This window comes from Apodemus sylvaticus, chromosome 4 (genome assembly GCF_947179515.1).
Source record: "Apodemus sylvaticus chromosome 4, mApoSyl1.1, whole genome shotgun sequence".
Lineage (NCBI taxonomy): Eukaryota > Metazoa > Chordata > Mammalia > Rodentia > Muridae > Apodemus > Apodemus sylvaticus.
In genome coordinates, this window is record NC_067475.1 from 35,212,110 (window position 1) to 35,233,025 (window position 20,916).

General features: G+C 42.8%; 1 pseudogene; it reads right to left on the reverse strand.

Annotated features, from left to right (window-relative positions):
• Positions 1 to 2,533: 2,533 nt before the first annotated feature.
• LOC127682452 (60S ribosomal protein L7a-like) lies at positions 2,534 to 3,343 on the reverse strand (annotated as a pseudogene).
• Between the last annotated feature and the right edge of the window lie 17,573 nt (positions 3,344 to 20,916).

Sequence of the window (20,916 nt, forward strand, 5' to 3'; positions counted from 1 at the left end):
GAGGCTGTCTTTCCTAGGACTTCCCTATTTTTAACTAGGTTGCCTCAGTTCCTAGAATGAAACTTTTCACTGTGTTCCTTCACAGTCCATTTTTATTGTGAGAGATTGACAGTAATAGCTCTTTTTAAATTTGTTTTTAAGTACTTGGACTTTTCTGTTTTGTTTTTATTTTTTCCAAGCAACAATCTTTTGTTGATTTAAAAATTCTACATTTTGAATTTGTCTCCATTTTTATAGTTTCTTGACTTTTGTTTGTTTTGAGCTAGGGTTTCTCATGGATTTTTTTTCTTTTTCATTCTCTCTCTCTCTCTCTCCCCCTCCCTCCTCTCTCTCTCCCTCTCCCCTCCCTTTTTCCCTCCCTCCCTCTCTCCCTCCCTCCTTCCCTCCTTCCCTCCCTCCCCCCTCTCTCTGTGGAAGTTTTGATTTTGCTGTACGTCGCTTTCAGTTACTATAACAAAATGGGAAGAAAAAGCAAAGGTTGGCTCTGGCTCATAGGTTTTTAGAGGTTTCCAGACATACTCGGTTGACTCCACTGTTTTTATGTCTGTGGAAACATACTTATGCTGGGGACACATCGTGCTCAGAGTTCATCACACTCAGAGTTCATCATTCTGGGGGTATATCATTCATCTTGCTTGAGTGTACATGTGGACCAGAGCTGCTGGCCTCATTGTAGGAGGAGATAAAATAAAAGAAAAAGAAAAGAAAAGAAAGCATTTAACTAAACACATTTCCAACGACCAGAGCACACCGTCTTCCACTCTAACCAAGCTGAGTATTGGCCTTTAATGTTGGACCTGTGGGAGAAATTTCAGATCTAAAACAGTTGTTGACTTGGGATCTGCTTTTGTTAAAATAATCATTTCAAGCTAGAGAGTTCCTCCAGCCTCCACCACATCTATGTTTTGGCTTGCTGTATTTTCATTTAAATTTATCTCAAGTATACATTGGGATTTCTCTTTTTACCCCATGATTATCAGAAATACTTTAATCCCCACATTTAAAAGATTTCTCAAGTTTCCTTTTGTAACTGGTTTCTGGAGTCATGCCACCTTGCCTGAATGATCGTGTACGTTGGGTAGTTTCATTCTTTTGATTTTGTCAAGGTTTAGTTGTGGTCCAGTCAAGAACTTGGAGAATGTTCCTTGTGATTTAAGAAGTACATCTTTAAAGTTCCCGGTTTTAATTTTGAATAATTTGAACTTGGCATGGAGGGCTCAGTGAGGCTTAGGAGTGTGGATAGGAGATGACCGTGGTCATAGACACCGAAGATCTCCACCAAGTAGGGTCAGAAAAATCATAGGTTTAAAGTAGCCCAGGCAACATTGTGAGAACCTGTGTCCCAAGTAAAATAAGAAAGTGAACAGTTACTAAGATGAAAACTTTGTTTTGTTTTGAGACACAGCCTCCTTATATAGCTCTGCTTAGCCTGAAGCTCTCTATGTAGACCAGGCTAGCCTAAAATTCAGAGCTCTACTTGCCCCTGCCTCTGGAGTGCTGGGATTAAAGGTGTGTGCTAGCTCATTCAGATAGCATGAAAGTGTTTGATTGACATGTTGCTTGGACATCTGACTTAGACAATGACACGTAATGGTTGCTTTGAATGTGCGTATGGAATGTAAGTAATCAGCAAGAAGACTGGAAGTTTTAGGAGAAATGGTTAATTACATTATCTGCCGCCTTTACAGGGGACAGAACAATTATTATACTTAATAACTTAGCAGACACGTATTTGTTAGTAGCCACGCTAGCAGGCAGATGGAAGGGCTGGGAGACGCAGAGTGTCCAGTTTGATTTAGGATTCAAGGTTGTCCGTGAACGTACATGGAGATGGGGGTGGCATTAAACTAACTTCCCCGCCTCCGCACCCCAAGGGCTGGCTGCAGACTGTAGTACACACCTGGCTCTAGAACTTTCCGGGCCTTCCAACAGTTTACTTCCTTGAATACATGTAATTAAGAATGTTTTGCAGATAAGATTGTAGTTTGAAAAAAAAAACTAAAAGGCAGTTTCTACACTAAGCACCACGCTGCTTCCTGGAATTTACCACGGAGATAATCACTGTGTCTCTTCTGTGAAATTGGGAGTCCTGCTTGGAATTTCTATGAGCTTTGAAACATGCTAATTTAGAACAGTGTGATATTGCAGCTATCCTGGGGGGGCACATTATGAGACTATACAATGTTTCAATCAAGACTCTAACAGGAAATTGCTGGCAGACGCAACATACATTAGGAAGGCTCAATTTTATTTATTTTTTTAAGGTTTATTTGTGCCCCCGTGTGTGAGTGTGTGGGTGCACATGCCCAAGTGTGTGCATACCACATTTATCTTGGTGTCCATGGGTCCCCTGAAGCTGGAGCTACAGAAGGTTTTGAGCCACCTGTTGTGAGCCCTGAAAACACAAGTCGGGGCTCCTACAAGAGCAGCGAAGGTTCTTAACCACCGAGCTCTCTCTCCAGCCTTCATTTCTTTTCTTTTCTTTTCCTTTCTTTGGAAGATAATTTTGTAATTATATTTATGTATAGAAAACTTAGTGTACATTTAACCCAGTGGCGAGTTCTTTAGCCTTTGCCTCTTCCGGCTTGGCAGTGCGAGCCACAGACTTAGGACCCAGAACGTTGCCTCCCCAGTGGTGGCGGATCTCGTCATATCTGTCATTACAATTGGTCCTAATAGCTTCCACCAGCGTAGCCAGAGCATCTTGTCTTCCGAGTTAACCTGTGTGAAGGCAGCAGTGGTGCGTGTCTTCCTGTGGACCAGGCGCCCCAGCCTAGCCTTTCCCTTGATGATGCAGTAGGGCACGCCCATCTTTCCACACAGGGCAGGCAGGAAAACCACCAGCTCGATGGGGTCTACACCATGGGCCATCACCACCAGCTGAGCCTTCCTGTTCTCCACCGAGGTGGTGACTGTGGTGACTCCTGCTCGGAGGACAGGTGGTCTCTCAGTTGGGACGTTCCCTTTGTCAGCGGCTTTCTTCTTAGCACGGGCCAGTAGCCATTGCTGCTTCTCCTGCTTTGTCTCTGGCCTGTACTTGTGGGTAAGCTTAAGCAGCTGAGTCGCTGTTTGCCTGTCCAGGGCCTGGGTGGACTGGTTAATGGCAGGAGGGACTTTGTGCCACTTATAGAGGATGGCTCTTTGCCGCTGCAGCCTGATGTAGCAGGGTCATTTGATGAAACGTGTTAGATCTCTTTTGGGCTGGATGTCCTGCTCAATGCCAAAGTTCTTGGGTCTTTTCTCAAACAAAGGATTGACCACTTCTTGGCCTCCTGTTTCTTGATGACGGCGGGGGTGGGGCCACCTTCTTCCCCCTGGCCTTCTTTCCTTTGGGCATCTTGCTAGGCTGGTGGAGAGAGCAAGCCTTCATTTCTTTTAACTTTCGCTTGTTTATTTATTTTGTTATTTCATGTGTGAGTACTGTATTCCCATCATTCATTCTTGGTCTTTTGTTCTTTAATTCTAATTGTTACATATATCATATAGTTTCTCAATACAAGCTACTGAAATCACTTAGTATCATCACTCACGTGTATTTGGGGCTACCCTCCTGGGACTGGCTAACTCTCAGGGGACTTATCTCTGGATGCTCATCTCCCTTTCTAACTAAAAGCAACCACTTTTAGTTTTAAAATATATTTTTGCTTTAACTCGATCCTGTGTGTGCTATAATGTGGCATTTCTACACATGGATACAACATGCAGGTAATAGATGAGGATAATTAGCATAACCACCACCTCTGACATTCATCATCATCATCATCATCATCATCATCATCATCATCCATGAAGTATACTGTTGCCCAGGCCGGCCTGGAACTTACTATATAGCTTATGCCGGCCGCAAATTCACGACGGTCTTTCTGTTTCCTGCTCTTGAATGTTGGGATTACAGGTATGAGCCACTATGCCTGGCTTGATATTGATATTCTTAGTGGTTTTCCTACCCCTTGTCGAATGGGGCTGACTTGTGGAATCTCCAGACATCATTGAAATAAAACAGTTTGACTTCTAATGTTAGTCACAAATGAGACTCTGGGCTTCTCTCCTAGGCAGACCTTTGGGTATTTGTAGTCCCAGCCTATAGCTTGACTATGAGTTTCTAAGAGACTCCTAATAGAAAATCAGTCTGCTAAGCCAAGCCTGAGCTCTTGCGTTGTAAGGAATGGGAAAAACAAACAAACAAACAAACAAACAAACCCCCAAAAGTCGTTAGGTTTGTGAGCTACTGGTCATGCAGCAGTAGCTAACTAAGGCAGAGAGAGTTTCTATATGTTTGAATGTTTGAGTCATAAGATCCATAGATATATATTATCTATATAATAATTTAATGTATTAAACACAACAAAGAAAACTCTGAAAATATAATCTTTGCCTGAATTTCTTGATGGTTGCTCATTATATGCTTATATTTATTAACTAGAAATTCCTGCCTCTTACCTAGTCAATACATGCAGTCTGGCACCTGCCTCCTCGGTCTCTGTCTCCAGTCGGGAGACATTTAGTGCTATCATGTTGTGACACTTCTAAGTTCCAGAGTAGATAAAGATTCAGTAAGACTCCTGTTTCCATAGCAAAAAAGCGCTATCTCCTATATTTCAGCATGATGCCCTTGCTGTGTACACCTGCATACATATATACACACATACACAACTTTATAGAGCTATGATTGATAGTACATAGTTAAAACATGCACTCCAAAAAAGTTAAATATAAATGTTGCCACCATCGGTATGTTCAACATATCTATTACTCTCTAAAGTTCTCTGTGATCTCTTTTATAATGTCGACCTCCTGCCTCTTACCTCAGAGTGATTATTGAACATTTCTATCATAATGGAAGCTCTTGTTGGAAAGGGCTTGAGTCATTACTGTGAAGAATACCCCGTTTTGTTTCACTGTAGTTAATATACCAGCTGTTCACAATGTCAACAAGCACCAGGGCCCCACAGTTTATTGGTTATCATGAGTTAAGTGGCTGTTGGGATTTTAAGAGACCTTTCTGGTGGGTCAGCCAAGCTGTTCAAGTTCCTGGTGTTGTACAGGGTGTGACACACAAGTAGAAAACCAGGTCTTTCTCTAGGAAACTAGCTCCCCGTGTTTAAGGAGAGAAGTCAGCTGTGTAGGTGGAGAGCGGGACTAGGCTCTGATTCAGTAAGCAGGGGAGAAGGGGTTGAGGAGGTGGGGAAGAAATAAGGCAGAGGGGATTTTTCTTCACAGAATTAGCAGATACCAATTTTGACAAGGACATACTTTAAAAAAATAAGATTTATTTGTTTATTTTATGTATATGAGTACACTGTAGTTGTACAGATGGTTGTGAGCCATCATGTGGTTGCTAGGAATTGAACTCAGGACCTCTGCTCACTCCGGCCCCTCCTTGCTCCAGCCCAAAGATTTATTTATTTTATATGTAAGTACACTCTAGCTGTCTTCAGACACACCAGAAGAGGGCGTCAGATCTCATTACAGATGGTTGTGAGCCACCATGTGGTTGCTGGGAGTTGAACTCAGGACCTTCGGAAGAACAGTCAGTGCTCTTAACCGCTGGGCCATCTCTCCAGCCCGACAAGGACACACTTGATCTGAGTCCTCTAACCCCTTTTTATTTCCCCCTCCCTAGTTATAGTTATTTAGACCAGGGTTTGGTGACTTTGTTGTAAGTCTGTAAGAGCTTAATGGGTTTACAGAGGTTCCTTTACATTGCTTAGTGTCACGGCAAAGGTACAGTGGGGCGACCTCGATGCTTTTCCTAGAGAACACTCTCAACTCTTGTTCTCAGATTTCAAGAGTTTATTGATTAAAAACCCAGGTACAGATGTACTCAAAGTAAACAAAGTTTTCTATTTTAGTATGAGCTGCATTTATTTTTCTACTTAATAAAAATGGAACTAGGGTCTGGAGATACGGCTCAGTGGTTAGGAACAAGCAGTTGCTGGCCTTGTAGAGGAGGCAGGATAATTTCCCAGCAGTCACGTGGCAGCTCACAGCTGCCTGTAACTCCAACCCTGGAGGATCCAGACTCCCTCTTCTGATACCCTCATATTCAGGCATTTATGTGGTGTAGATGCACACACTCAGGCACACACTTACACACATAAAATACATTTAAAAATTGCTTTAAAAAGGAAATATTCTATGTTTTAGGTTTTATGTAGGATAGGGACAGCCTATATTATTTGTGAATGTATTAAACGTCTATTATGTTATTTTAAACATATGGTGGGCTGTATACTGTTGTTGATGAGTATTTAGCTGTATTGGGGGCTGTGAAAAGGGCATTTCTTTCCCAACTTCCTCACTCTTGAACTTCTTTTTTTTCCCCCAGAGATAGTTCTGGCTGTCCTGGAACTCACTCGGACCATCAGGCTGGCCTCGAACTCAGAGATGCATGTGTTACCATGCTTGGCTTCACTTTCTCACCAATTTTATTTTTTAAAGATTGGATCTTTTATTTTCTTTAAAAGATTTTTTATATATACTTATTTATTGTGTGTGCATGTGTGTGTTGGTGCACATGTATCATGGTGAGCATGTGCAGGTCAGAAGAAAACTTTCGGGAGTCAGTTCTCACCTTCAGTCATGGGATATGGAAATTAGTGTCAGGTCACTGGGCTTATGTAGCAAGTGCACTTATGAACTGTGGAATCTGGCAGTCCTGAGAACATGTTTAATGTCACCATATTCTACAGCTAGATGACCCCTAGAGATCATCTAATGACCAGAAATGATGAAGACACACTCCAGAAACTTAAAGGAAAATCATATCCTGATTTTTATAATAAATTAAAATGTATTTTTCATGCAAATAATATAGAGAAACTTTTAGAATTTGAAAACAGACTTTGTATTTTAACATATAATTAGTCAACATCAAGATAACTCTTCTTGCCAGTCAAGTGTTAGCAGACTGAATAGATTAAAACAGCTCTCAATTATTTTAGATTGTTTTTCTTTTAACTTCACACACACACAGGAGCCTTATCCATTCTCTGGTTTTCTCTTTCCCTTTCTGTTCCCAAAGAAATGAGTCAGCTTGTGAGGAGAGGAAGAGCCAGCTTTTGTTTCACTGAGTCCTGTCCGGCTTGTGCTGGCACCAGCATGGTCTGGGCTGATTTTAGTCAATCCAGTGCCCACATTATGCCAAATTTTTGGTCCAAGTTGAATGGCAAAGTCTCTTCAAAACAAGAAGATCCATAGCTGTCTGTTTCTGTGGCACCAACATGCATCATGTACGGACAGCCAAGCAAGGGAAAGGGTGACCCAGAGTGATGACTAGAGAAGACTGGGGCTCCTCAACTTGGGTGTTAGAAGGCTTGCTAAGCTTATGGAAAAGAAGTCAGCGCCTAAAGCACACACAGATTTGTCGCTTTGACCATATGTGTCATAAAACCATGAGTTACAATCTTGCTTCCGTATAAAGAATCCTTTCCATACAAATTTCAATTTGGGAGGGTTTCCTTAAAACTAGTTTACAGTCGAATTTTAAAGCTAATTTGAGAGAAACTAGACCACTTGTAGTTCCAAGATTCTGTGAGGCTCTTGCTTTTGAAGTCCCTCATTAAAAAATATGAGCTTGAAATTCCCAGGAACACAGTGCTAACCTTTAGTCACCTCCCAAGGGAAACGCTGCACTGTATCCTCTTGGGGGATGCACAAGGCTGCTTCCTTTTTCACTTTTTATTTTATTTTTTTATTTTTTTTTTTTACAGTGAATGCAATGAATTCTAGTTCTTTTGCCTTTGTCACCCTGTCTTATCCCTCTCTTCTCTCACTGATGCTGCTCTTTGACTTTCATGTCTTCTTGTGGGACCCACTAAGTGTGATTACAGTTGCTTGCATGAGGATGGGTGGACAGGTTATTTAAACTGGGAGTACAGGCAACTTAGCAGTGGCTACACCACTGGGGGGAGGAAAGACCATTCTCCCAGCAGACATCCACGGCCTATAGACCCTCAGATTAGGATGGGGCCTCATAAGCTTCTCCCTCACCCACGATGAGATAGATATTGACAGGCACAATCTTGTTCCGAGCTTGTGCACATAAGAACAGCCGCAGTGACTTTATGAGTGCGTGTGGTATCCAGCAGATGTCTGTGTGCAGAGTGTCTTCCCATCCCCTGGCCCTAACATTCTTTCTAACCCCTTCTTCCATGATTTCTCTGCGCCATGTAGAAGGGGATGATATGGATGTCCTATTAAAAACTGAGCGCTGCACCATGACTTACTCTCTCAGCCCTCCAGTCAACTGGGAGTTTAAGCCTGCTGCAGGAAGAAACTCCTCTGAAGGCTCACTTACCGTTGCTTTGTTGTCTGTTCATACTTTGTGCAGATTTTTTTCAAATAGGGTTTCTCTGTGTAGCCCAGGCTGTCCTGGTACTCACTCTGTAGCCCAGGCTGGCCTCAAACTCACAGAGATCCACTTGCCTCCACCTCCCGAGTGCTGGGATCAAAGACAAGATTCTCCTGTCTCAGCTCCCAAGTTTAGATTACAGGTACGCAACTTTATGCCCGCCTATGTTTTCCTTTTTGTCTTCTTCTCACCCAGATTTTTTTTTAATCCTCTAATTTCCTGATTTTTTTTTTAAATTAAAAAGGTGACTATTTTTTATTTTACAAAATTATATGACGAGTGAAAGCAAAACATGATGCTTTCTTCTTAGTAGAACATGTCATGGATCCAACAGGCTCATGTTTGAATTTATCCTTGGAAAGAATTGAGTTTACGGCCTTCCATTTGTGTCCCAGCTGTTTGGGAATTACTAAATCCAGGGGAAGCTGTGTGAGTTGTGTAATTGGCAGGAATCATTTGAGTTTGAGGAAGCACACTTACTCCGTATGTTAGCCAGAGCACGTCCTTCTTCAGGGATGCAGGGTTGCAGACCCCTGTGAAACTGTGGTGTTCTCTTAGCTGAGTGCAGATGTAAACTTATTTATCCCTTTTGCAGCTTTTGAGAAAGAATACATTGTTCTTCAGCATCTTGCCTCATTACTGCCTGACAAAGATACTGGGGGAAGAGACTGACAAAAGAGGAAACAATCACTCCAATGGGCTTAGCAAATATTAAAGTAATAATGCTTACAGTTTGTAATTCATCACCCCCTCCCCCATTCATTCTCTTTCACCATTTTTTTCCCTTTAAACACAAGCCTTACAAACTAAACAGTTTTCTTCTTTCACAGCAGGAGAGAGGGAAAGCGCTTCCTTTATGGGGCCTCATTGATCTGGGACTTCCTTCCTATTCCCTCAAGATGAATCATGAAACTTGGCTCCTCAGTCTTTGAAGTTCCAGATTCTGGAATGAAAATAAATATCTAAGACTGTGTTGTCTTTCTACTATTTGGGCTAATGTGTGAGGCCACCTACAGTCTTCACGGGCTATAGAATCTTGCAAGGAATTGTGAAATGGATTCATTTTTATGTGTAATCCCCCTGGGTGTGGCACTAAAGGATAATACTGCAGCAGGAATTGATACACATTTCCATTGGCTCGGTACTATCATATGACTGTTGAAATGCCGCTTCAATCCCCGAGAGGTTACATTCACTAAAACAGAAAATGGCAGAGAGGCTCAAGAAACCTGTGCTCCAACGAATGCTAGGCAGCAATCTTTTTGATAATTCGTTATGTTCCAGATATAAAGGTGCTGCTTGGGGTACGGTTCCTGTTGTAGCTGGGGCTCCTGGAAGGACAGCCAGAAGGGATGTGAGAGCGCCAGACAGCCCAGGGACAGTGAAACTTATCAACCCTTCTAGGTGGAGACGGAGGAAGCCACAGTCCGAATGCTGTTTTCACAAAGATGTCAGGGTATTGCACACTAGAGGAGGGGACTAACTCTGGCGTGAGAGGAAAGCTTGGTCTTTGGAGTTAGGCTACCTTTATTAATCTTGGTAAACCTGTTGAGTAAGTGGCCTTAGTCGCTTCCTTGATGAACTAGAATGGGTCCTCCTTTCCACCTTCCCTCCCTCCCCCCCCCCCTCTCTCTCTCTCTCTTCACATCCTCCTCCGCTGCTGCTATTGACAACCTATGACCATGTGCATGATAGTCCAGTGTTATTCTTTTGAACTGCATCCCCATCCCTACCTATATTTACCTTTAACACTGGTCTAGTGGTTAGAATGAAACATATACGTACTACATGTATGTATACATGTGTGTATAATTCCTTACTTTAGAAACAACAATTGGTAATTCTTATAATTATTAAGGCTCTAGCCAGGGATGGTGGTGTGTGCTTTTAATCTCAGGACTCAGGAGGCAGAGAGAGGTAGAGGCTGACATAAATGGATCTCTATGAGTTCAAGGTCAGGCTCTGTCTACATAGTGAGTTTCAAGGCAGGCAGAGATAACAGACATTGCTTTAAAAATAACAAAAAGAATCTAGCAACTCCTAGACTAAGAATCTTGTGAAGAGTTTGGTCTGAATGCTAACAGTGTTCTAGCTACATGCCCAGACCCTGAGTGTACGGAAGCTAGCAAGCAGCAGATTTTTTTTTTTGGTCCCAGCCAGTGTGGCTAAGATTCAGAGTCAAGGTTGTCACCTACATGTTATGCTAAGAGGGTACAAAGGTTCATTTGTGAAGCATAATTCTTCTCTTTCTGCCTTTATTGGTTTATCCTTTTGAGTCCTGGACTCATAGACTATGATTTTAATAGTTTTTCCAATAATAATGATTTCTAGAAAGCCAACCTGACTCCATATAATTTGCTATATTAGTTGCTGCACAAATGTTGTTTAGACTGGGGAAATCTGCAAATCTTCATAATTTACATATTTTAAAAATACCTCCTTTATGTGTATAAAAATGCCAGAATGAAACCCATCACTCTGTAAGTAATTAAATAATTAATAAAACCTTAAAATTTATACTCTAGTGAATTCATTATTGCAACAGGTGGTATAACTGGGATAAGGTTATCTTAACTATATGTTTGGCTATTTTTTCTCAATTGCTTTTATGTTCTCTTAAAAATCCATTCTGACATCTTAACTTTATATTGGGCCTCCGAACTGTAGCTCAAGGGTCTTTGCCTCGCCCTTGGCAAGATATGAAGCTGTAGGGCTCAATTTCTAGGGCTGTAAAATTAAACATAAAGTCCAGGGGTTTTAACTATAGTCTTAGAAGCAGTTATAAGAATGTTGACTTCAGCTTTCTCATGTATAACAGAGATGTTCTTATTTCTAACGGGGAGTGACAGAATTAGTATGATCAAGTTGACAGAAAACTGAGGAAAGCCTACTACACCAACAGGTGTGGATGTCATTATGATCTTAAGTACATAGGATCCTAGTTGGCCATAGAGACCCTCAAAGGTGGCAGTGTTGCTCAGTTAGTAGAGTGATTGCTTAGTAGGCATGTGGTGAGATGTTGTCTCATAGCAACAGGTGCATAGTGATGCAGGATGCTCAGTGGGATGCTGCCTCATAGCAACAGGTGCAGAATGACAGAGGATGCTCAGTGAGATACTGTCTCATAGCAACAGGTGCATAGTGATGCAGAATGCTCAGCGGGATGCTGTCTCATAGCAACAGGTGCAGAGTGATGGAGGATGCTCAGTGAGATGCTGCCTCATAGCAACAGGTGCAGAGTGACAGAGGATGCTTGGTGCCATCTTCTGGTCTCTATATATGTACACACTCTCTCACACAGACACGTACAAACACAAACCAATAAGCAAATAAATATTTAAATATTTATGAATATAAAGGAACATTTAAAAACCAAATAAAAACAATTTAAGTAGTCAATAACTTTAATCTCCCTAAAAAGAAATGTCTGGGTGGTACCTTCTACATTCATGAATACCTGGAGTCTACTGTCCCCAACAGAAATTGCAATTTCTTTTTCTTTACTTCTCTAGTATTTTAAAAATTCCTACCACACAGTAAGTGATTATGAAAGGAAAGAATGAGGTATCAGGGAAGAATATTATTGACCGTGCTAAACTACAGCATATGGAATAGACTCTCACAAGAGCCCAGAGACAGGCAGGGCCACGGTATGTTGGAAAGTGCACAAGGTTGGAGGTCAGTAGCTCTTGTGCTGTGCGTTTTGATTTTGTCACTTTATGTGTATGTGACACTAAACTAGCAAGAAACTCTTGCTATATCATTACAAAGAATGGTCATAAAATCGAGTTCTGTAAACTGTAATAATGACCTTGTTTCTGTAGACTTTCTGCTTTGTGTTTGAGATGGGTTCTTAACGAATTCTAGACCAGACTCAAACTCATCATTTACCCAAGAAAGATCTTAAATTCCTCTTTCTCTTCCTGCCTCCTCTACCTCCTCAGTGCTGGGATTTCTAATCAGTGTTACCACGTCCAATATAGTAGATGGTCAAGTTCAAACCCAGAACTCCCCAAATCTAGGAGTTTTCTCAGCTAGAATGAAAGCTGGCGTGCCCTGGAGATCATCTTGTTTATGAACCCTTGGAGCCAAGGCTACAGATGTGTGCCAGATGGGATCTGAAATCCAGTCCTTATGACTGACCAGCAGGGGGTCTTCACCCCTGAACCATCTCTCTAGCACCTCTATTTTATTTTATGTATATTAATGTATTCCATTAGTAAGTATAGATTTTCCTTGTACTTTCAAAGAATTGGCTATTTGAGGAAGTTATCTATTTGGCAATACATTACCTTGAGGAGTTGGACATTTTTAGGGTGTGAACATTTTTAGAGAATGCTCCATAATTTTCTAATAGAGGGTGTGGGAAACAGTAAAATTTAAGGACTCTTGAAGGCATGCTATTCCTTTGGATTAAGTCTTTCCTAGAATTCAACATCCTGTATTTTCTACCATCCTCAGTTCTTCCAGCTTGATTCCTTAGGACTGGAGCAATGATGGAAGATTTATGCTCATGTTTTAGCTGTTCATTCTTTGAATATCAAGGGAGTGTGCCGTGAGACAGTAATACTCACAGACACAATGAGGCTGCAAGATCAGAAAGCCGAGCCTGGGTCCAGTGTCCCTTTTATTTCAGGCTTCGACCAACAAGACTTTCCATTATTTCCCTGAGTGCCCAGGAGGGTGAATGAACACAGATTACTGGTGACATCAGGACGATGGTGCATTTCTGCTGGGGCTTTGTGCGCCCTGTCCCAAAGGAGACCCTTAGACATAACGCATGAACATGCAGGCTAATGATTTAAGGGTAATTTTGTTATCCTTAATGCTTTTAAACATATTTTCCTAGTGGAAATTCTTCAAGATAAGCACTGAAGCACTTAGCATTGCTGCTCCTATATTCCATTTGTCTGAGTCAAAATACAGATAGCACCAGAAACAGGCATCTTAAGCTAATACCACATGAATGACATCAATACAGTGCTTAGCAAGAACTCGATACACTTACTATAAAGCCTTTTAGTTGTCTCTTACTGACTCTTGAGTAGGCAAGTCCATTTTCAAATTAGATGGGGGTAAAAACCACTGGAAGTGGGATTTTCAGAAGAACTTTCATTTATTACCAACAATTGGTGTTACACTCCCCACAAACTTTGCAGTCTGTTAGGTGCAGAGTGCTTTCTCCCTCTCTGGAGACAGGTAGAAGGTTGTGGCTGTCCACTCTCTGGAGGGTTACAGACCTTGTTTTCTCTGCTCTCTCGAGGTCCCAGATTTTCTGTGATGCTTGTGCAGCAGCCAGCTCCCAGGTGTGACACATCCATATTACCTCAGCAACAGCACAGACTCCAAAGGAACCTTTCCTTTTTTATTTATTTATTTATTTATTTATTTATTTATTTATTTATTTATTTTTATTTATTTAGTGTAGCTATTTTATTTTATTTTTAAATATTTTTATTCGATATATTTTTTATTTACATTTCAAATGATTTCCCCTTTTCTAGCCCCCCACTCCCCGAAAGTCCCGTAAGCCCCATTCTCTCCCCCTGTCCTCCCCAAAGGAACCTTTCTAATGCACGGACATCTTGGTTCAATTTACCTTCTATCCATGGTCCTGCAAAGCCTGCCTCCAAGCTGATGAGTTCGTTCACTCTCCTGAGTCATCTATAATCTCCAAAATCAAAACACAAACAAAAGCAGCTTACAAATTACTTCTGAGGGCCAGAGAGATGGCTCAGCATGGGTCGTCTCCAAGCCTGACAATTCAAGTTCCATCTCAGGAACCCACAGGGTAGAGGTGAGAGCTGACTTCACACTTTCGCACTTACCAAGGCACATAAGCCCGCCCCATGAATGAGTAAATGAATGAACGAAGAAAGAAATATTAATAAGAAAAAAGTAATATCCTTTGCTGAAGGTAATTTGAGAAAACCATTCAACTCCGAGAACATATATAAAAGAGAAAGCGTTCAAACTGTCCACGGTCCAGTGCCCGCACACCGTAGCTCTTCAGCCTTGCAAATGTGTTGCATTAGTGGGTCAAACTCATTTTGTTTCAGAAAGCTGCACAAAGGAAGCATTTGTACTCAGTGTCTCATCTCCCGTCATCTGTCACCTGTCACTTGTCACCCCACTGTCTCAGTTCCAAGCCTCTCTGTCCAACCTTCTCCAGGAGAAAGAAACCCACCCTGGAATGCCTGGACGGATCAGCAATCTGGCTGGACCCAGAACACAGCTCATTTAACTCATTTAATTTACATCCATTGGCTCTTTAGAGCGCTGTTCCTAGGCTTCTAGCCATGGAAGAGGAGGAGCTGCAAAACAATTTCAAAGTTTCATTTGTTTGTTTGTTTTACTGGTTATGATGTAGACTGTGGATTGTAGGTTTTGTTGAGAGCAAAACCATTTATTCTCCAGCTGCACATGCTCGACTGCAAACATAAATTTCTGCTACACCGAGTCTGTTGTTTAGGCCTTTTCTTTGTTAAAGCAAGTCAGAAGTCCAAGAGGTATTGGAAAGGAAGCGCAAGCCATTTTTCAGCAGAACTAAACACAGAGAGGAGTAGAAGTGAAAACTTCTCAGTGCCTTGAGAGTCCTCACCGTGGGAAAGATAATGGAAGTCTGGATTCAGGGCCTGCTTTTCCCCAAGTAGAGAAAGCTACACTTTTGAGGTTGTACTTCTCAGATGTGGAGAAAGGGAGTTCAAGAGCTTTTGGGCAAGAGTATCCCCAGTTTCCAGTTATTTCTGCTTTCACTAATCCAAAGCCTTTTTTGCTTCTCTCTTTGCTTAGCCTTGGTCTTGTGGTCGTGGTCACTTACGCTCCAAGCACAGCCTCTCTCTTGTCTGTCAGACTGTTCTTCACCCAGAACAGACCACTCATTTCACTCCTGAGTGAGGAAGAGCAGCTTACTAACACAAGGATGTGCAAGTAAGACTGCTTGACAGGGGAAGGCTCCTTCTCAGCCACGCCTCCTGTCCACAGGGGAAGGCTCCTCCTCAGCCACGCCTCCTGTCCACAGGGGAAGGCTCCTCCTCAGCCACGCCTCCTGTCCACAGGGGAAGGCTCCTCCTCAGCCACGCCTCCTGTCCACAGGGGAAGGCTCCTCCTCAGCCACGCCTCCTGTCCACAGGGGAAGGCTCCTCCTCAGCCACGCCTCCTGTTCACACCAGAAATAGAATAGCAGAGAAAGCTGTGCAGTCACTTTCCATCCCAGCTGCTGAGCTGCTGGGTCTTATTTGACTTACAGTGAGCCCATAATGCTCTTCTCTGACCTGACACCGAGGATACAGCTGACTGTGTAAATGCACAGCTAGGCAAAGCTTTGTTTCCACAATCCCCATACAGCCTTCAATCCTGGTCTTGGGGTTAGCCCTCCCCCTTTCTGGCCTTACTGTGTGAGCACGCTCATTGCCCATGTCCACCAATTCTGCCTTTTTTTATTCCGTGTATCCGGTTTAGACCTTTGCCCTTGTTAATTTCGCCTCTCCATCCCCCACCCCACATCTCTTCCCCTCTCTACAGTAAGAATGTGTACTGGGTAGTTTTATGGTCAACTTGATGCAAGATAAAGTAACCTGAGAGGAGGGGACCTCAACTAACAAGACTGAGCTGTATGCAAGCCTATAGGACATTTTCTTTCCTTTATTTTTTCCCTATTCACATTTTCTTTTTCTTTTTATTCTTTAATCTTTTTTTAAAACAATTTTTTGTCGGATATTTTCTTTATTTACATTATCCCCTTTCCTGGTCCCTTCCTCCCGACACCTGAAGCGCCCCTCCCGTCCCCCCATGCTTCTATGAGGTTGCCCCCCCTCACACACCCACTCCTGCCTTCCTACCCTTGAATTTTCCCATACTGGGGCATCAAGCCTTCTCAGGACCAAGAGCCTCTCCTCCCACAGATGCCCAACAAGGCCATCCTCTGCTGCATATGCTGCTGGAGCCATGGGTCCCTCCATGTGTACTCTTTGGTTGGAAGTTTAGTCCCTGCGAGCTCTGCGGGGGTCTGGTTGCTTGATATTGTTGTTCCTCCTATGGGGCTGCAAACCCCTTCAGCTCCTTTCCCTAACTCTTCCACTGGGGACCCAGTGCTCAGTCCAATGGTTGGCTGTGAGCATCTGCCTCTGTATTTGTTCAGGCTCTGGCAGAGCCTCTCAAAAGACAGCCATATCAGGTTCCTGTCAGCGAGCACTTCTTGACATCTGCAATAGTGTCTGGGTTTTGTGATTATATATGGAATGAATCCCCAGGTGGGGCAGTTTCTGGATGGCCTTTTCTTCAGTCTCTGCTCCACACTGTGACTCTGTATTTGCCCCTGTGAGTATTTGTTTCCCTTTCTAAGAAGGAACAAAGCACCCACACTTTGATCTTCCTTCTTGAGCTTCATGTGGCATGTGAATTGTATCTTGGGTATTCCAAGATTCTGGGTTAATATCCACTTATCAATGAGTGCATACCATGTGTGTTCTTTTGTGATTGGGTTACCTCACTCAAGATGATATTTTCTAGTTCCATCCATTTGCCTAAGAATTTCATGAAGTCATTGTTTTTAATAGCTGAGTAATACGCCACTGTGTAAATGTACCATATTTTCTGAATCCATTCCTCTGTTGAAGGTCCCAGCTTCTGTCTATTATAAATATGGCTGCTATGAACATAGTGGAGTAGGTGTCCTTATTACATGCTGGAGAATCCTCTAGGTATATGCCCAGAATGGTATAGCAGGGTCCTCCGGTAGTATTATGCCCAGGTTTCTGAGGAACTGCCAGACTGATTTCCAGAGTGGTTGTATCAGCTTGTAATAATACCAGCAATGGAGGAGTCCTAATATTTTCTTTATAGTCCAGTCATTATCCCCCTCCGGGTCTGCCTTCCAACTGTTCCTCATCCAGTTCCTACTCCCCTTTCTCCAAGATGATGTTCCCATCCCAACCTTAACCCCCACCCCCACCCCGCTCCCTGGGGCCTCAAATCTCTTGAGGGTTAGGTGCATCTTCTCTCACTGAGGTCAGACCTGGCAGCCCTCTGCTGTGTATGTGTCAGGGATCTCATCTCAGCCGGTGTTTGCTGCCTGGTTGGTGGGCCAGTGTTTGAGAGATCTCGGGAGTCCAGGCTAGTTGTGCTGCTCCTCCTACAGGGTTGCCCTCCTCCTCAGCTTCTTCCAGCATCTCCCTAATTCAAGCCCAGGAGTCCCCAGCTTCTGTCCATTGGTTGGGTGTAAGTATCTGCATCTGACTCCTGTCTGTAAGCCTGCCATAACATTAGTAATAGTGTCAGTAATTGGAGTTTGCTGTGGGAGGGACCAGTCCACAGTTGGTGTTGCCACCCCTGAGCTGGTGGTCCTGGGTGCTATAAAGGAAGCAGGCTGTGCAAGTCAGAGGGAGATGGCCAGTAAGCAGTACTTCTCTGTTGTCTCCAGGTTTGTGCCCAGTTTGAGTTTCTGTCCTGACTTGCGTTGGGGTCATTGTGTTTCACTACAGCAATAGTAATCCTAACTAAGAGGGAATTTAAATGGACAAGACAATCTATCTCGAGCCAATATTTTGGATAACGTGATTTTTAAAAGAGGCTGGCTTTTTAATATCTCAAGATATCGTATCTTCTATTTTTACATATTATTGACATGGTTAGGGAATTGCTTATCAGAGATGAAACTGCTCCTAAAATTCCCTTCTCTGTGCAAATGAAGGAACTGAAGCAATGACCTCTGTGGGATTTTTCTAGCCTTATAAATGTGCACCACTTTGTTTCCTTGGACAAGGGGAGGCCTTGTCCTGTCTTTCCACAGTGTGCATTTTCTTGGTCAGTGGTTGAGCACCTGTTTGGGGACTCTGAGAACAATGCACCACAGTTCCCAGAGCACCCCCGCCCATTTTAGCTTGGAGCAGCAAAACACCTCTCTAGCAGACATCTCAACTCAGGTTTCTGCAATAGGTTAGAATTCCCAGCATTCCTTAGAGCAATCTATCAGTTAATTTCATCTGTATTTTCTCTTGGAAGCCAGGAAGTTTATTTAGAGGTGATGGAGAAAGTATGTACAGTCCTCTCAAGTATCATGAATGAAAAGGCATTCAATATCTAATCATAGTATTAACTTGTTATATATCAATATACAAAGTTAAAAGCTGAAAGGTACTTTTATTTATTTCATGGAGGGATAGGCCAACTTTTTTTTTTTTTAAAGATTTATTTATTATATGTAAGTACACGTTACTGTCTTCAGAGACTCCAGAAGAGGGCATCAGATCTCATTACAGATGGTTGTGAGCCACCATGTGGTTGCTGGGATTTGAACTCAGGACCTTTGGAAGAGCAGTCAGTGCTCTTAACCACTGAGCCATCTCGCCAGCCCCACGCCAACTTTTTTTTTTTTTATTCTGTTCTATTTCAAAGCAGTTTAATGTTTACGGAAAGGTTGAGCAGGCAGGAAGAATATTTTTGAGTGTAGGTTAGTTCTTGTTACTTGTCATAAACTATAGTCACCTGGGAAGAGAGAACCAGCAACAGAAGGAATTGCTTCCATCTCCAGCAGGCTGGCTTGTGGGCATGTTGGCAGGGCCTTGTCTTGATTGAGATTGATGTAGGAGGTCCGTCCACTGTGGGCGGTGTCACCCCCTACGCAGGTGGTTCTGGATTGTATTCGAAAGCTGGCTGAGTAGGAGGAAAGGAAAGCAAGCCAGGAAAGGGCATTCCTCTCTCATCTCTGCTTCAGTTCTTTTCCTGACACCATCCCTGATGATGGACGGTGATCCGGAAGCATAAGCCAAATCAGCCCTTCCTTCCCCAAGTTGCTTTTGGTCGGTGTCAAATCATAACAACCGAGGAACAAATGTGAACATCTGCCATTACCTCTTCTGTCAGTTGCTTCAATCAATGATGTCTCACGTTAACCCGGTACCTACATTATAACTGGTATGCATTATAATTAATTATTTATTAGTTTTATTGTGACAATTAAGATGCGTGGTTGTTTGAGTATTTTTCAAATCTTTTTTCTGTTAAAATATGTTAGTTACCCAGAGGATTCCCTACCATGTAATAAGGATACATGCTCTACTATGTTCATAGCAGCCCTATTTATAATTGCCAGATGCTGGAAAGAACCCAGGTATCCCTCAACAGAAGAGTGGATGCAAAAAATGTGGTATATCTACACAATGGAGTACTATTCAGCCATTAGAAACAATGAATTCATGAAATTCTTAGGCAAATGGATGGAGCTAGAGAACATCACACTAAGTGAGGTAACCCAGACTCAAAAGGTGAATCATGGTATGCACTCACTAATAAGTGGTTATTAACCTAGAAAACTGGAATACCGAAAACATAATCCACACATCAAATGAGATACAAGAAGAAAGGAGGAGTGGTCCCTGGTTCTGGAAAGACTCAGTGAAACAGTATTCGGCAAAACCAGAACGGGGAACTGGGAAGGGGTGGGAGGGAGGACAGGGGAAGAGAAGGGGGCTTACGGGACTTTCGGGGAGTGGGGGGGGCTAGAAAAGGGGAAATCATTTGAAATGTAAATAAATTATATCGAATAAAAAAAATTAAAAAAAAAAAAGAAAAAAAATATGTTAGTTACTGTGTATGTATATACCGTGACATGATTCTCTTCTCTCTGTCCACTTCCGTGTGAGTTTCTGGGGATCAAACTCAGGCTGTCAAGCTCACATGGCAAACATGTTTCCTTGGTGGTTGACCCAAAGGTCTGTGTTCTAGCTGGAATCCTTGTAATCCTTGTTGCTGTTTTCTCAGTGTCGTCCCTAGCTTCCATGACTTTAGCAGTTTGAGGAGGGCAGAGGCACTGAGGTCATTACGGGGATACCCGCTGCTGGAATTTGTGGGGTTCATTTTTCTCATATAATTAGACTGCATTATGCTTTGGGGAAAATGATCCCAGACTAAAGAGCCATCCCCATCACATCTCGTTAGAGATAACTTCACTGATGTGACTCATCCCTGTGGACGGGAGCCTGGCCGTTTGGCTGATACACTGTCTGCGAGGGTTTTCCAGTGAACTCAACCATTCTGAAACTGTTATTGATTATACTTTCAAACAAAGATCTAGATTCAAGATGTAGAAGTTAATTTGGAAATGTACACACAAATAGTCTTGATAATAATGAAGGTGAAGGAAGTGCCCCCTCCGCACCCCTTTGGTTTCTGGGTGAAGAAGGCAGACCCTCTGCACCCCGTTGGTTTCTGGATGAAGAACGCAGACCTTCTTTATCTAGCTCCTAACTTCCTCCCACCACTCTCCACAGGAGGCCAGCTTCTCTGGTCACAGTCAGCACAGCAGGAGGCTGAGGGCGAGGTGACATTTTCCTATGGGATGTGTCAGCCCCAGGAAGGAATGGCTGCCCTGTAGACACCGACCTAGGTCTGTCAGTTCAGATATTTCATTCTAGGCTAAGCTATCTGATGGAGCACGATGGATGGGCATTTTCAGCCTTTGTGAATGCCTTACTCAGAAAGGCAAAGGCATTTCCTAATTCCTGTTGGCCTCTTTCTAGCTAGACTCAGCCCAGGCTGATGAGAATGTGAAGCGTGGCCAGTGG